General features: G+C 36.9%; 1 protein-coding gene across 1 annotated transcript in view; it reads left to right on the top strand.

Moving 5' to 3' along the window:
* Positions 1-4,002, top strand: part of LOC149194068 (protein BOLA2-like) — a 297,602-nt gene extending 293,600 nt beyond the window's left edge. Inside the window, exons 3-5 of the transcript XR_016254494.1 lie at positions 2,561-2,691; positions 3,163-3,494; positions 3,966-4,002. The gene's annotated coding sequence lies outside the window, so the exon portion shown is untranslated. The remainder of the gene's footprint in view (positions 1-2,560; positions 2,692-3,162; positions 3,495-3,965) is intronic.
* The last annotated feature ends 8,547 nt before the right edge of the window (positions 4,003-12,549 follow it).

Here is a 12,549-nt window from a genome sequence, read left to right as displayed (position 1 = left end):
ATCAGTATGAATGTTAAAATCCAACTTCCAAGAATACCAAAATTGTTCATATGTTACCATTGGAAAAATGAGATCAAAATCAATTGTCACTATTATTTCACAACAAATCGTAAACAAGATAAAAACCACCAACTAAAAATCCTTGAATGCGAATTTCATAAATTGCATATTTTAGTACAATTGAAAAGTTGGTAAAGGAGGCTTAGAACAATATTTGATTGATAAGACTAGAATAAAAAGGAAGGATTTGGGTCTACTCATCTCCACTAGCATGGCATTTAATTGATATGATCAATCCAAATAATGGGAAAATGCAGCATATAAGTTTGCATGGGTGCTGCGGCATGGGATTGGTAAATTGCTTTCATCATCATAATCTAATATATAAAAAAATTAGGGTAGCCATGAATGCACAATTTATTAATGGTATATGCTATAGTATGGGCAACTTTTTTTTACTTTTAGACCACCATATTTTAAACTCCAAGAATAGAAAGCCTTAGCTTTGGGGATTTCACAAGGCCCCATTGAATCTTGTATTACATTATCTTTTGCATTTGGGGTCCTAAGAAATTTCACCCAGTGCCAACTCTCAGCCAGCTGGCAGGACTGGGTTATGAGTTCTTTGGTTTAGATTAGTTGGGCGGGTAGGTAACAACTAGGCATTGTGTTGTCCAAAGCTAATAAATCTCGTATTTAAGCAATTGGGCTTCTGAGAATTCAGGATTGTGGTATTGGGTTATCTGTTTAGAGTCTTGTCACAAACTCGGGTGGGTTCTCTAAAATTTCTCATTACAGAGATGGGTGATATTGAGAAACAAGTTAAGGAGCAAGTTGAAGGCCTGAAGAAAATTCTAAACAAGGGATTCAAAGTGGTTAAGCATGCATGCGATGGCACTGATTTCTCTGTTTGCCTAATGTTCAATACTTCAAGATGAACAACATGCCAGTAGATTAGAGAAAAGTTTCCACTTAACAGAGATGAGAGAAGCCCAATATCTTGTGTTTATGGTTAACTGATATATAATATGATTGCTTTATTTTCTTTTAGATACAATTAAAAAATTGAAACTGCTTTATTTTCTTTCAGATACAATTACAAAATTGAAACCTAGATGACATGGTGCCTCCTCCACACCTACAATGGATCTGTATAGTTGGAAAACAAAGATAATATTCATAAAAAAAAACTACATTGCAAAACCTTCATTGCAAGAGTCACGATTGATAGCATGAAATGACAATTGTTAAACTTAGGTGAACAACAGGGCATAATCGGGATTGGCACTTGTTAAAATTTAACCATCTAGGGCATAGTCGGGATTGACACTTTGTAAAATTTAACGATGGTTATGACAATGAGAGCACAATTCCATTGTTTATGGTTTTAAGTAAGGATCACAACTGCGTGTGTTGAAATTAGGATGAGGATGTGCGTAATGGGTTTTATCATTCACCTTCTACATTCACTTGTCAATATTGTGAGACGTGTCCAAAAGAAAAAGTATGAAAACTCAAATATAAAAAAAGCACTAGAATTCAAATTTAAAGCGACTTCAATGGAGACTCGAGATACCTAATAAGATGGCTCCGCAAAATAAGAGACACTGAGATCATTCTCACGAGTCTATATCGCTCCCCTCCGTTGAACAGACACTGAGGAGATTCTAGTTGGGCAATACATTGTTGTGTATATTTCGATTTGGCCCTCATATTTCTGTTAGTGGCATTGTCACCTTTCTCTATTAGGTAGATCATCCCACCCCGTCACCTTAAGTGCAACGCTTGGCAATGGAAAATGAAGTACTGATTGCAGGTGCCCTCCTCAGCCTTCGAAGTAGTTGGGTTGGTTGTCCTCTTGTAAGGATCCCCCTAATTGAACTACATGTAATGAAACTTCCTTCACGGTGGAATGCACATTCCTTTGCACCTCAACAATTTTCTGGGTGCGTTGCACATAACCTTCATGATCCCACAAAGTAAGAAGTTGTTGAAGCGAGGCATTGTATTTGTCAGTAGGTCGGGCGATCTCTAATTCTTCCATGAAATTGATATCCAAGAAGAAATGCTCATTTCTGAATTTCGTTCCCTTGATAACCACATCAATGAACTCATAATCTCCTGTACAACCAAAAAAGATGTCAGGTGTATTTAAATAAAGCATAAGAGTGGTAGTAAATAAATCTATGAGCTGCATTTATTCCTATGACATGTTGCTAATTCTATTTCAAGAAGACTGACTGACCCGCATATATCATGTCATTTATTGATACAATGAAGGCCATTTACTGATACAATGCAGGTGAAGGAAGGTGCAAAGTCTTTCATGACAATATTGAAATATTTTTGTGAGAGACGCAGGGTGGTGTAGTAGAGCACTAATGCTGAGGCAAAGGCAGAGGCGAGTTTTCTTTTCTTGCAAAATTTGTGTACCTTCTGTATGAAATCGTCCTCCTTATCTGATTAATGATGCATGCAATTATTCCTCCTCTTGTTGGGTATTTATTCTTCCTGTTGTTATTGGGTATTTGTGATCTTGTGATTTTTGGCTTTTGCACAGGATGGGTGCATGCACTTGAGCATTTCATAATCAATAAAGGCTCTACCCACTAACTCGAAATGGAAGCACTTCTCAAGCAAATTATCCTGGAGGATTGGCTTCACCAACGTCTTACAACCGATAAAATCAAGGTGCAGGGAATATCCTCTTCTTAACACTTTAAAAAATTCTCAACAGCTTAAAATAGATACAGTCTAGGATTTCCTTTTTTATTTGGATTCTAGATGATGACCATCAAATTTACAACCATCATGGCTATATATTTATGTCCTATTCTTCTTGCTCTGCCTTTCCTTTCCCATAACGACTGCCCATCCAAAATTCCTCTCTAAAGATGCGAACAGAAGGCTGGGATCTTAACTTTTTTCTGGCCCATATTTCAACCTAGGACTGAATCTTATTCACCAGAGCTTCTTAGCTTGCTATCCTTTTGCACTGCCTTGGATGTCTCTCTGGATGAATCCATCCAGTGGCTTCTACCTTTTTTCTCTGCTTCCGAGACCTGGTAACTAGTCATTTTTTCTGAGCAATTTCTTGACAGGTTACTTATTGCCAGAATTGCTAAATTGTTGTTCAAATAATTTTTTGAATTCTACCTCCAGGCAGAGATTAACCAGAGAAATTTACAATGCATCAGAAGCCAGCCGGACCTGCGGGACGCTGGGAAGCTATCCAATTGGCTGGGCTTGGCTCTTGTATGTTGAGTTATTTGTTGATAACTCAGACAGTAACAGATAACTCATAGACAACAACGAGATCATGTGGCATCAAAGAGTTGTGACATAATGTAGGGAAATAAGAAGGTTGGGTGAATGCACTTGAGCATTTCATAATCAATAAAGGCTCTACCCACTAACTCGAAATGGAAGCACTTCTCAAGCAAATTATCCTGGAGGATTGGCTTCACCAACGTCTTACAACCGATAAAATCAAGGTGCAGGGAATATCCTCTTCTTAACACTTAAAAAAATTCTCAACAGCTTAAAATAGATACAGTCTAGGATTTCCTTTTTTATTTGGATTCTAGATGATGACCATCAAATTTACAACAATCATGGCTATATATTTATGTCCTATTCTTCTTGCTCTGCCTTTCCTTTCCCATAACCACTGCCCATCCAAAATTCCTCTCTAAAGATGCGAACAGAACGCTGGGATCTTAAGTTTTTTCTGCCCCATATTTCAACCTAGGACTGAGTCTTATTCACCAGAGCTTCTTAGCTTGCTATCCTTTTGCACTGCCTTGGATGTCTCTCTGGATGAATCCATCCAGTGGCTTCTACCTTTTTTCTCTGCTTCCGAGACCTGGTAACTAGTCATTTTTTCTGAGCAATTTCTTGATAGGTTACTTATTCCCAGAATTGCTAAATTGTTGTTCAAATATTTTTTTGAATTCTACCTCCAGGCAGAGATTAACCAGAGAAATTTACAATGCATCAGAAGCCAGCCGAACCTGCGGGAAGCTGGGGAAGCTATCCAACTGGCTGGGCTTGGCTCTTGTATGTTGAGTTATTTGTTGATAACTCAGACAGTAACAGATAACTCATAGACAACAACGAGATCATGTGGCATCAAAGAGTTGTGACAGAATGTAGGGCAATAAGAACAGGTGGCATCTAAGAAAATAGTAGTGGCAGCATGTGGCATACAAGAAAATGGTAGTGGATGGTAGTGGGAGCATGTGGGATGCAAAAATATAAATCAAAGTTACTTTGGATTCAACAAAATAGGCAAAGAAGAAATGCCCTGCATTAGACTTTGGATATGTTAAAATGCGTAGTGGAAACATACTCGTTAAAACTTTAACCCAGACTTTGGATAAATTATAACTTATCACAACATGCATACATTGGGATATGCAAAGCCTGCAATAAGAAGTTGTTCCGAAAACTTTCGTTAAAATTTCAATGAATGAAATTTGCCATTATAAAACTTTGGTTAAACAGTGATAAAACGAAAAAAAATTGGTCAACAAATCAGTTAATAAGGCATCGACGATCTACTCATTGCTATAGTCATGCTAAAGGCAGGGACTAATAATGTCCTACAACAAACATCAAGTAATTAAGCCATTTAATATCAATTATGGCAGTGTCGCTGGTAATTTGTATAACCATGTATCTATCAATTTAATATCATGTATGTCGTTTTTGCTTTGAGATAACGTGATGAGATCAATGATGATGTTCAGAGGTAAGAACATAAAAATCATTATAAACTATGTATCTACATCTCTTTTTACTAATAGAAAGTTAGAAGGTTTTTTTCTTATTGAATTTTTTATAACCCATAATATGTCACTCAAGTAACGATGATCACATCTCAAATGTATCCAAGAAGAGTTTCTTTCTATGCCACTTATTTCATCAAGTTGATGGGACTTGTGAGATTTTGATGATTTTTATTTATTTATTTATTTAATTGCAATTTCATCTTGAATTGTATTTATTTATTTGCAATCTTACCTTGAATTGTATGGTCAAATTCTAGTAAAAAAAGCCAAATCATAAAGCATTTAAATTCTACTTTCCATTAATCTACAAGATTATGCTAAATCATAAAACATTTAAATTCTACCTTCCATTAATCTAAAATCTACAAAATTCAATCTAATATTATGCCATATATATATATATATATATATATATATATATATATATATATATATATATATATGCTTTACCTTCACAAATGCCATCAACTTTCCCAAAAATATTCTAGCCCTATCACCTGTGTTAAACCAATTAAGTCTACACAATTGTAGGTGATTGGAGATATTTAGTGATCTTGTAGGTTTAGATAACTTGAATCAACTCGATGTGAATGGATGCCATGGCTAGAAAAGAGCCATGTAGGTACTGAAACCTTTGGGACATACTACAATAGAACTATGTTTTCTTTTTGGAAATCATAGATATTTAGTCACTTTTTGTGTTGTGGGATGAAGTTTCCAACATCAAAATTTTATTAAAAAATGTCAATCTTGCTACAAGTCATATAACTGGAAAGTGAATGTAGCATTATCTCTAAATTTATTGTTCTATGTTCAATAAAATTGTTAATGTTACTCCAATACAATCTATATGCGAGACTTGTGGATGAACTCTTACATATCAATAAGAGTGAATTAGTTTTAAATTATGAATTCCCACCATGGTAGAGGAAAGGTGCCAACCAATAATCCAAACATATTGAAGTTAAGCAATGTTATAAAAAGTTCAATTTCTTTTCCAACAAGTGGCGAAGCAAATAATTCAAACAACACATCTATCAATTTTCACTACAAAGACAATTTTCTTATTTTCTTAAGTCAACATTCAATAGACATGTGGAAGGTCACAATTATGACATAATTTTTGGTTTGGATGCATCAAAGAAATATGTCATAAGAAAGAATATTCCTTCAATAAAATTGTTAATGTTACTCCAATACAATCTATATGCGAGACTTGTGGATGAACTCTTACATATCAATAAGAGTGAATTAGAGTTAAATTATGAATTCCCACCATGGTAGAGGAAAGGTGCCAACCAATAATCCAAACATATTGAAGTTAAGCAATGTTATAAAAAGTTCAATCTCTTTTCCAACAAGTGACGAAGCAAATAATTCAAACAACACATCTATCAATTTTCACTACAAAGACAATTTTCGTATTTTCTTAAGTCAAGATTCAATAGACATGTGGAAGGTCACAATTATGACATAATTTTTGCTTTGGATGCATCAAAGAAATGTCATAAGAAAGAATATTCCTTCCTTGGTGTCTTACATGTGTTTGTTTAGCTTTCTATCTTTAATATATATATCAAAAAGTACTCCATTATTTAATAATGGAGATACTTCATAATTATAAATTTGATCACATGATAATAGTTACTAATATGCAAAAGGATCATTCTATTAAGAAACATAATTCAATGAGAATATGGTTAGATGTTAAGCAAGGATTAAATTTGATTATGAAACATATTGATAATGTAAATTTAAATGATTTTTGCATAGGATCATTATATTAAGAAACATAATTCAATGAGAAAATGATTAGATGTTAAGCAAGGATTAAATTTGATTATAAAATATATTGATAATGTAAATTCAAATGATATTTACATATATAATGTTTTTTCCCTAAGAAAAAAAATTGTAATTTTTATTAAGAGAATAAAAATTACAAACACACTAGATGTGTATGCAAATCATATCAAGAACACAGTTATAGAAAAAGTATACATCTAGATGATAGGGTTGTATATATGACTTAGAACCACATAGCAAAGGTCTATAGATAAAATATTAGATAAGACAAGAGTCCATGATGAAAGAATAGACATATAACATCTCAGATGATAAGCAAAATGTGAACTAAAATAAATGCATGAGCGGATATTAAAATAACTGAGTAGATCAGACAATGTAGAAATCCTAGGCGACTGGGCAAGAGGCTCCAAAAAATGCCTGTGAAAATAAGAGAAGCTGAACCCCCACAAACCTCACAAATTTGCCAAAGACCCTGTTCTAGATCTAGGGATGATTTTAATAATATGTCTGCATCCTGATTGCGTTCCATATATATATGCTGACATGAAAAAGAGGAAAATGAGTTTTTAAGTTGCAGAGCATCACCTAGGATAGGAGATAGAAATATATTTCGACAAGACTGTATACAGTTCATCCAGTTAAACACAAGCATAGAATCACTAAAAAGTTGAATATGTGAAACCCCCGCTCAATAATAAATGAAAGGAGATTTTTGCAGGACAAGAGTTCAGCAAGATTGTTCGAGCCCAGACTGAGACCCATGGAGACATGAAAATAAAGAGAGTTAGATATGTGTAAAATGAAACCACCCCCACTCTTTTGTCCAAAATCGATTGAGGCCCCTTCAAAATAGGCCCATGGAATCAATTGATCAGGATGTTCAACTTCTATTTCCTGAACTCTACGGACATCTTTATCCTGTGGGTAATGACTGAGGATAGCCCTTACCTCACCTGTGATAACCCTTGGAGAGAAGACCCCATCTCTGAAAATGATGCGATTATGAGCAATCCATAACCCCCAACAAATAATCAAAGGGAGGGCTTTGAAAACATGAGAAGAAGGAAAGGACAACCAAAGTTGCATGGCATCTGCAACTGATTGATCACTCCAATGAGCTATCTGATCCTCAACAGACCTATAACGAGTCCATATTTGTTGGCAGAAAGGACAAGGTAGAAATATATGAGTAATAGATTCATCATTAGCCTGACAGAGGGCACACTAGCCAGGACCATGAGAAAAATGCTTTCGAAGGACATCCCATGTAGGGACTTTGTTATTAATGATGCACCACATGAAGATTTTTGCTTTAGGTAGGCATCGATATTTCCAGGTGATTTTCCACAACCATTTGGGATCAACCTTTATGAAGACATAACCCACCTTTAGAGAGTATATGCCAATGGGAGACACATTCCACACTAATTCATCATCTCTGTTTGTTAACTAAATGTGTTCCACATTCAAAGCCCTTATATAATTGTTCCACGAATCCATAAAAACCTTAGGGATGTCTAGTTGAAAGGCATATTTCCAACCCTGCCTCCAAATGGTGGTAAAAGCCAGAGTATCAATATGAGCCATCATGGATATATACCCCTATTCCTGAGAAAATATGTTAAGGAGGAATTAAGGAGATGGCCACATCCACAACGAAGCCATGGGTCATGACCAATACAAACAAAGACACCCAAACCTACTTTCCATGCAAGGCACTTCAAACTATTTCAAAAGTGTTTAGTATAACCCTCCATATGATCAAAATATTATCCCAAGGCTTATTAGATATGTGAATCCAGTCTTCCACGGAAAGGGGAGAAATATACTTTTCAAGAACAACTGAAGTCCACAAGCTTTGTGTGGTTAGCAAACACCAACCACATTTTGCAGTTAGACCTTGGGAAAACATAAAGGTATTCTTGAGACCCTAACCACCTAGAGACTTTGGTCTAACAATCTTCTCCCAACAAACCCATGGAAGGACCACCTCCTCCTTAGATCCATACCACATAAATTTGAAGCATATATGCATGATACATTCGAGAACACCTTTGGGGATCAAGCCCAATGCAAACCAATGCATAGGAATTGCTTCAAAAACTGATTTTATTAGAACCAAATGGCCAACCCTAGATGTCCATCTATGACTCCAATTTTTAATACACTTCTCTACCTTTGTAATCAACCACTATTAGTCCATAATTCGATAAGTTTGGGTTTCAAATGAAAACCCAGATATTTGAGACCATCATCCATCCTAGTGGTGTCCATTGGGAGAATATCTAAGTTTTATTGGAGCTCAACAACCCCAAGGTTAGAAAAAAGAAGAGATGGTTTCTAAAAATTCATTAAGATACCAATTGCTTCCCAAATAAAGATAGGATACCCTTCAACAACTCCACCTCTATGGGACTACCATTACAAAAAATAAGGATATCATCTACAAATAAAAGATGAGAAATTGCTAGAGTTCTAGTCAACATACATCCTAGAAAATCTCCCCTTTGTTTGGCTTCGTCCAATAGCCGACTGAGGCCCTTTGCCACCAACTAGAAGAGAAGGGTGGAGAGCAGGCATCCTTGAAGAAGACCACATTGAGCATGGAAAAAAGGAGAAGATGCACTAATGATCAGGACAACAAAGGAGACAAACTGAATACAACTCATAACCCAAGAAATGAAATCAAGGTTGAAACCAACATGAGTTAGAAGGAGTCTGAGATGAATCTAGTTGACATGATCATAAACTTTTGATAAATCAATTTTGATCATAACATTTTAAAGATTCATCATTTTTAAGCTATGAAAACCTTACCAAGCTACCCCAATTGCTTCATGGATTCGTTTGCCTTCGAGAAAAACAATTTGTTCCTTAGAAATTGTTGTGGAAAGGATCAACTTGAGCCCAAGGGAATTCACCTTAGTTATGACCTTATAGATTACATTACCAAAAGCAATAGGTCTAAAGTCTTCAAAAATGGAGGGAGATTCAACCTTTGGAATCAGGGCTGTTACCGCTCAAACTAGCAAGGGACCTAAGGGGAATCCCTAAAGGACAAATGCTAGGACAAGGCAACAAATGGAGTCTTAGCCCACTGTCACCTCAGCTAAGGCTCCATTCTATTTATAGACTTTCACCAATGGGAGTAGACTCGGTATGTGTGGATTCACTAATGAAGGATAAGTCAGTGGATATAGTGACCTGAATAATACTTTCTCAGAATTTGAAGGATAAAGATTGCTTGCTTTGTAAGCAAGGTACTAGGTAACCTAGGGAAAGGAAGAGAGGATTTGTGGGTTAGGTTTATGGGATAAGACGTGTGAAGGAGTTTCCCAATCCCTAAAATCCTTGTTAGAATTGGTATCCCAGATGGTTCTTGAAGAATGTTCTTTCAAAGGAGTGGGACCACACGGGGCTAAGTGGACCCAGTCAAGGGTATCAGGAATGAATGTAGCAACCAATGCTATTCTTACCCTAGATAAGGCAGAGAGACGATCAAAGAAAATGTAATTACTCAAAGATGTTGGTTTGACCCTGGGAAGTGCTAGCCTTGGGGATGGCAGGGAAAATTTTGGTCCTGGAGTTAGGGCTTAGCTTTTCTCCTAATTCCACAGGCGAATTGTCTTCAAATTTGGAGGAGGGATAGAGGAAAGGCCCGTGCAAGAGACCCTAGGAGATCAACTTTTTTTAAGTGGCTAGCTTTTCGGGAAATTGATGCCCTAGGCACCCAATGTGGCTAGAATTGGGAGAAGGTTAAAGAATAAGAGTTTTGGGGACCACCCTTGGTAGATCAATACCTTAATCCTTGGGAGAATGGAGTCTATGATGATTATGTGTAATATTTCTTGGTTCCCAGTCAAGGAGGCCTCAAAATTACTTCACAAATCCTCTAGGTCAAGTGAAAGCAATCTTGCAGCTTTTATACTTCAAATGCACAAGAGGAATGGCTTATCAAGGTCATATTTTACCCTTAGGAGATTTTTTTCACACTATATGGCCCATACAAGGAGAGAAGGTTATAATAAAGACCATCCCACAATATTAAGCAATAATTTGCATGCAACAATTAGCCCTAAAACAACGAAAATTCCAATCCAACACATATAAAAAAGTAACAGGAATAACATCAAAATTTCATACTTACATGTAGTAGAGTATATCCAATCATTCACAAATGACAATAGAGAAGCTACAAGAGAAGATAGACCAATAACCATACATCAAAATTCATCCATAAATGCTCCAATTCATTCTCTAGAAAAAGTGCGAAATTCTCTAAAGAAGAGAGATCCAATCCAAAGTGATGATGAGAAATGATCTCACCTCACTTGTATTTATACAAATATTAGGAGTTTGAATTAGCCTCCTTGGCCTACATAAGCCCCAAAATAAAATAATGTGCTAATAATACAACCTTTTGGTGACAAGCCCACCAAACTAGCTCATAAATGAAAAAGTAAGCCTCTCAAGAGGTCAAATAATAATCTATGCATGTCGTAGGTCCCTCTAAGAGGCCTAATGAGGTCCATGGGTGCCACAATGAAGAATATGACCCTCAAAAGTAGTGGACAAGGGGTTGGCCCCTTGAAATAACCAATGGTGCTCCAAATGAGATGTGGAGACACACAAGTGTCCTCATGGGCCTCCAAACAAATCGAAGATGCATGTAGGTTACCCGCAAGGGCTAGGATGATAATGTAGGTGATGCCACATCATCGTACAAGTCCTGGATCATCTGCTAAGTGTATGGTGTAGATCTGGGGTCAACTAGGCATGATGGATCAGGTGCATCCTTCTCGCCCAATAAGTGAACCACGAGCAATCTCTAAATGGTTGTGGGGATCCATGAAGTGTAATCTGCTACTGTGGAGCCCAATGGCTCCCAAAGTTGATCCAGGTGGATATTGGTGGCTACCCACCTATTCCACCTAGACCTCCAGTCAATTTCATCTGTTTCCTTGTTTATTTCAGCATTTACTATTTTTAGCAATTTTTCGGGTCCTGAACTTCCGGAGCAGTTTTGACCCCCTAAACGACGTTTTTTTGGAGTCCGCAGTAGGACCATCGCCGTTGGTAGGGGCCTGCCGCAAATCCTGTAGTACTTAGAGAGACCTTTCCAACAAGGTATTGTACGCGCCAAACATAGATAATATGACCAAGTTACGACCTCGGGAAGTTGGCTGCCGAACTAACCCCAATGGGGCCCACAAACTCTTGGTATTCCTTCTCTTGAGTTAGGGTTTTGGTTGTTTAGTGTTTTCCCTTTTTGTTCAATAACAAATAGGCCTTTGAGCCTCATTGCAACATAGTTCAGAGGCACGTAGTCACCACATCTCTTCTAAGAGATAAGCTACCATCACCCGAGCTAGTTTATTTCATTTCTGTTTGTAAGCATATTTCAGTGTTTTGATATTAATGAAATGAAGTGTTATTTTTGTTGCATCTATGTATTTATGGTTATATCTGTAATTTGTTGCATTCCCGTCTAAGTTCGGATCATTGGTATCAGAGCGATCTGCTCTTTCTCTGTTTTTCTTTGCATGTCCCCAACGAGGTCAGGGTATAAGGAGTTAGGGCTCGAACTGGTTGAACCTTTGCAAGACCAGCCTCGCAAACCTCGACAACTTCCCATGGCGGAAGGAAAGAAAGATGAGCGGGCAGGAGATCCTTTCAAAATATTGCTCGAAGAAGCCCTCGAGCGACAGAGGAATGCGATGATGGATAACTTTGCCCAGATCCTTCAACGACTACCCACAGGCGACACATCTTCATCCAACAACCACTCTGGAGGTGCCACTGCTTTCAAGGTACAAGATAACTTCAAAATTCCCATATTTGAGGGCCAGATAGATGCAAATGTTGTAGATAAATGGTTGAATCTGTTGGAAGGGTATTTTTAAGTTCATGACTTTTCCAATTGGGAAAAGATTACTTTTGCACTTCT

This window comes from Pinus tabuliformis, chromosome 2_2, assembly GCF_031772625.1.
Source record: "Pinus tabuliformis cultivar Carrire ecotype Pingquan chromosome 2_2, CPIR1, whole genome shotgun sequence".
Classification (NCBI taxonomy): Eukaryota; Viridiplantae; Streptophyta; class Pinopsida; order Pinales; family Pinaceae; genus Pinus; species Pinus tabuliformis.
This window is presented reverse-complemented; position numbering and strand designations above follow the sequence as displayed.